Below are 5675 nucleotides of genomic sequence, written 5' to 3' on the forward strand. Positions count from 1 at the left end.
TCAAATAAGATAGTGTTAAATCTTTCTTCTGGCTTACTTCACCTGGTATAATTTCACGATGGACATGATGTAGTTTCGAGTACGTGTACGAGTGTACAATTCATGTGGGAGGAAAAACGTAGAACCGTCAACAAAAAAGTTTAAAAGTCAATGCGAATTCTTAGCCGCTTCACATGCAAAGTGCATTGTTCTAAAAATTAATGGACTATAACTTTCTAAAAATGTTAATTAAAAATTTAAATTTTAGTAAAAATTTTATGAATTTTACTATCTGTACAAAGTTTGATAGATATGTGGATTTATAAGGTGTTTGTTACATAACGAGCTAGACTTTTATTAAAAACTCAGAATCAAAGAAAAAGAATAAAAATAGTCGACACGAGTCAAACTACTGCACATTAATTTTTATTTATTTTTTTTTTGTCTACGAGTGTATGTAGTATGCATATTTATAAATAAATTTAAATCTCAGTAAAAAGGCTTCATTGGGAAGGAATGAAATTTTGAGAGAAAGCAGTTTTCATTCATACGGCCCATTATGTGTACAAATAAAGTATATATTTTTTAATTCAAGAGACGCACAATTAATAAATTAAATTAAATTAAATTAAATACCATTCTGTATTTAAGTATTTTTTTCACATATGTTTTATTTTTTTTTTTGTTATACCGAAGTACAAGTTTTTGCCCCCACACCACCACACATTATAGAAGCTATTTATTGGCGATTTGAATCTTGACTTGTAGCTGCAAAGTGTCATAATCCAAAAAATCAACTCAAGAAGAACGGCTTTTAAGTTGTGAATTTACATACTTATACTCATATAGTAAAAATCAATATAAATTTTGTTCTAGTGAACTACTGGGAATCGTTAATGTTTAGAAATCTTTATACAACATAGAAGAACAGGTAGCCGTCATTTCTGAATCTAACTCAATTATTTTTATTTTTATATTTTTTTATGATGGCTCTCTTGCAGCAAATGTGCGATATGAACATTTTCTATCCCATACGATGCTGGGATTAATTTCGTTGGCATGTGGCGTGTGGCAGCAGCTGATGCACGTAAGTGACGCTATCAACCTTGGCAATACATTTGGCTACGAAAATAATCTCTGACGTATTGCCGGTTCGATTGTATGTAAAAATAAATTCGCGATTAATCAGACAAAAATGCAAGAATACCTAGTATAATAATTTAATAAGAAAAGTTGCAGCAATGTACACATTAAATTTTAAACTAAAATATTTTCTTATATTCATTTTCTTTTTTAATTTTTAGTTAGGTTTTACATTAACATCATTTGCTTTTAGCATTGCATTCGCTACAAAAATTTACTTTGATAACACCTTTTGTTTATAATCACAACCCATACATACATACGCACACAAATGTCAAAGGGTGGCGAGGCTAAAATGCCGGTGCTCTGCGCTCAGCACTTTAACCTTCAATTGACTTTGAAAACTATGCGCACAATTTGTTTGCATCACAGCGTAAAAAAGACTGCTAAGTCTGCGTACCAATAAACAAAATTTACGCAAATAAATTTAACCACTTTGGACAGCTTTGAAACAACGTGGATACACTTATCAGTGCCGGCCAAGAACTTTGACAATAGAAACGCCATATCAGCGCGCATCAGCTTGCAGCAGCGTCGCAGTAATGCACTCGCTTTAACAATTTTTTTATTTCAGCAGCCTAATCGGCATAGTTCCACCACTCACCTGCGTCGTACTTCCCGTTCGAATGGCTTCAAATATCCATCTAATCTGAAGAGTTCATCAATATGTTTAACTTCGACTTTCATTGGATCCATTTTTTAGAATTTATTTCACAGCCAAACAAGAAGTTAAAATGAAGAAATAATTTGTCTGTGCCTTCTGCACCACTGCTAATACTATCACTCGCTGATTGCGTATGCACTTGTATACTACAGCAAATTTTCCTTTCTGAATACGATCCGACCGCTAAATGTTTGGACGCCAACTGACTCGGTTCACATATGAAAAGCTCTGCGGTGCAAAAGCACAATAACAACTTACATAGCACAGCGAATGTCACAGCAAAGGGGCGCCCGAGACAATACACCAAACAGCTGTTCGAAAGCATTGGGGACAACTAAAAAGCACCACCGCGAAGTTTGTGTGTAGTTTACTGCGCTTTCTTTTTTGCCCCCCTTTGCCTCCCCAGACCCTCAACCGATACATACCGCTTATTGGGGATATTCATAGTCGAAATGAAATCGACTCTAAGGCTAGTTATAACTTTTTAACATAGTTTTCAACGGAAATTCTGTCAAAAAAGCTGCTTAGAATAGATTTTATTTTATCGATGAGTATGTCCAATTATTTTTAATAAAATGCTAATAGAGATCATCATTTTCTGTGAAAAATAGTTTTTTCTCTTTAAATAAAAGCCTATTTATGAGGGTAAATTAAAAGGACGCAATATGCATATTTTATTTATTATGAAAACAAAATTGCTTGTTAAAAAGTGCTTAAATCAATATAACAACTATTATAGTTTAGCCGTTTAAGTTTGTATATAAACTATCGCAAATTATTTGTTTCTACCGGGTGCCAAGAAAATAAATTTAACACAAATTGCTTGGAAGAAATGCTAAGCTGCAGAAACGGTGCATTAATTAATGCTACTTCTCGACATTTTTGCAGAAAATGTTTGACATAGTGAAAAGGTTGAAATTACTAAAAACATTTGTAAGCACGTGAGAAAAATATAGTTTATGAAAATATTGTCAATTGTGTATATAGAATTTCAAATTAAAGAAAAGGGGCAAAAGTCACTTGATTTTTAATAAAAGTTTCAAAATAAGTCTATTTTTAAAACGTCGATTTCCAAAAAGTGTCGACTTTAGTATGAACTTTATGTACGCAGGTATGAAAAAAACTCGCAACTTCTACAGTTTTGGAGTTTCCATTCTCAAATTTTTACAGCTTACTCCAAAAAGCTTGATAACTATTCAGGTTGAAAAAAAAAATAAAAATCAAACATGATGAAGTTAATAAAAATAAATAAAAAAATGCGATTTTTTATTCCAAATTTTATTTTTATTTTAATCTATTTCACACTCTCATGGAAAGCCGAGGTAATTACGCACCTTTTGATACCTTAACTGATTTGCTCCGCCAAATAATTTATTAACTGCAAACAATTAAAAAAATATACTTTTCCGTGAGTTAAAATTTTCGGGATTTTTTTTTTCAAGATTTTCGAATATCATGACGAAATAAAAAAATAGGTGTCTTCTTTTTTTCGATAAAGAATGTAAAAAAATATATTTCACCCCAAACAAAAATATTGAGGTGTAAATATTGTATGGAATGACCCATATGTATCTATGGAGCATTTTTGTTTCGCAACAACCCAGCCAGCAAAAATCAGGAAAAGGAAAAAAGTGGATGTAATGAGGATTTTTGTCCGTTTACCGATTCCGTTTTCGGATACTTTGACGATCCGGCAGAAACGTATGCACAGAAAAGTACCGAAAATTATCGTGAAACGTATACTGTTAAGGCAGTTTTTCTAAACTTTTTCCTTATGCATTTCACAGATGATTTTTCAAAAAATAAGTTAAGGAAGCGCCTAACGGCATTCGAAGCCGAGATCTTCTGAAAGCTAACAAACACTAGCAAACAACATTCATCCTCATTGCGTAAGTCGTAAATTAGGCTGAATTGTTCGACTCGACAACATTGGCATTGCCTACTGTCGTGCCGAAATAAGTAAACGACGAAAATTGTCGAAAGCTATACAGTGTTGCCAAGTTTTTCCGTTTTAATACACTAGTCGAGTCGAAATTTTAGGTAATGACATGCAATTTTCGATACGATTCGACTCTCGAAAAACTACTTGCATTCGATACGACTCCCGCAATGAGGCTGATTATCTTTTTCGAACGTTTTCCGGGTACGGAAAATTAATGATTGTGGTATTTTTGTTCGTTTCCGGATACGAAAAATTGTACTAGACCGCGCTGTCGGCGAAATTTACACATTTCTCTACTGGCTGGGATCGAGGTTTTTCAGGGGCTCAGCAAAAATTTTGTTATATTAAGTTGGTCGTTTTATCAAGGTTTCACTGCACTGTGTGGCCGAGATTAGCTGCAAATCGAAAAATTCCATGTCAGCACAGGGTCTCACTGCCGTTTCATACGTTCCCATTGTCAGAAAATCGGCAGGCCGCTTAATGGTATAAAATGTTATCTACACCGGGCGCGGAATCGAGGAAACCCCTAATAATGTAGTTGCGCAAATAATGCATTTCCATCAATTATAGTTTAGAAATGAAAAAGACTGCTGCTTTAGGTTGATGCGTTTCTGAACACAGCCTACACTTGCAATTTGTGGCGGCAAACCAGCTGCCGGTTAAACGAAAAGTGGAACAAGGGAACGACACTGAGAGGGTCTGGAATCGTTTTTGTTTTGTTTGCTACGTTTGCTCAAATAATAACCAACCTATTTAGCCTCGCGGCTGAGAATTCTTCTCACTCTATGGGAAACTAGTTTTTCTTTAATTCATTCGGATCCAAAAGAAAAATGTCCATCTAAATTCTATTATAAACTGTTTTCGTTCTTCGTCCAAACACTTTTTTTTGAGACCCATTAAAATTAAAATAAAAAAAAACACTAAACCCGTTTTCTTGTAATTTCAGAGGTCTTAGCAAAATGGGTCTTATTGAAATTCAGCGTAAGAATAATGTGCCGATTATGGATAGCAACGCAATCTCAGTTGGGTTGCCGATGGGCTACGCCACTGAAATGAAAATGTATATTATGGATAGCGATATGGTTAACTGCTCTGAGGTAGTAGAAGATAATTCAGGTAAAAGCAATCAATGCTGAATGAAAGCAAGCTGCACAGTTGGAAAAAAATGCTCAATCAAAAATTCCGCGGCAGCCACAAAAATTCAGTTGCTAGTATAGCAAATCTGTTGCCGGCTTACAATTGCTAGTAGCTATCGGTAATGCCATTCCAACCACTGGCAACGCAACAGAAGTTCGGTTGCCCATAACTGTTTTTTTTTTTTTGTTGTAAGTCGAAAATTATTCCAATAATTTCTTCCGCGAGCTCAAGGTGCATCTTTCGGTTGACCTAAGCAGCACTTTTTAAAGGCAACGATTTGTTATTTCAACAACTTAACTACTACACCTTAGCTGAGCTTACATATTTCTAAAACTGAATTTACACTAGGCATTGAATGACAAAGTTTCTAATGACAATGTTGGGCAATAAAAAATACTATAACGTAGATAATAATTCATAAAAATAGTCATTATATCTGTTTCCACGTTGCATTTTTTAAATAGCATACAATTTTTTGTCCTTCCAATGCCTAGTAGAAATTCGGAATTATTCCTAATAATTTCCACACTAAAAAGTAAAAAAAGAAGGAAATACAATAAAATTATGAAATAAATTTTCGTCTTTATTTTATTTTGTATATGTACTTGCATGTATGTAATGTGTAATATTATTGGAGCAATATTAACTTCCATGTATGGATTATTACACTGTGCTTGAAGCGGGATCTTTTGTTTTTTTTTTTTAATTATTATTTTAATAATTTTCTTTTTTGGAGCAATCAGCGGCACTTGGTCAGTAGAAGGGTATAGCCACACTACCAGCTTAGCAAGCCCAGATACTCCCAGTTTA

At 33.9% G+C, this 5675-nt stretch overlaps 1 long non-coding RNA gene across 1 annotated transcript; it reads left to right on the forward strand.

Moving 5' to 3' along the window:
* The first annotated feature begins 594 nt into the window (after positions 1 to 594).
* Positions 595 to 1229, forward strand: LOC118755834. Its single transcript, XR_004995070.1, has 3 exons — positions 595 to 797; positions 856 to 910; positions 981 to 1229. It is a non-coding gene; the product is annotated as an uncharacterized LOC118755834 (long non-coding RNA).
* The last annotated feature ends 4446 nt before the right edge of the window (positions 1230 to 5675 follow it).

This window comes from Rhagoletis pomonella, unplaced genomic scaffold (genome assembly GCF_013731165.1).
Source record: "Rhagoletis pomonella isolate Grant_MI unplaced genomic scaffold, Rhpom_1.0 Rhpom_scaffold_07598, whole genome shotgun sequence".
Taxonomy (NCBI): Eukaryota; Metazoa; Arthropoda; class Insecta; order Diptera; family Tephritidae; genus Rhagoletis; species Rhagoletis pomonella.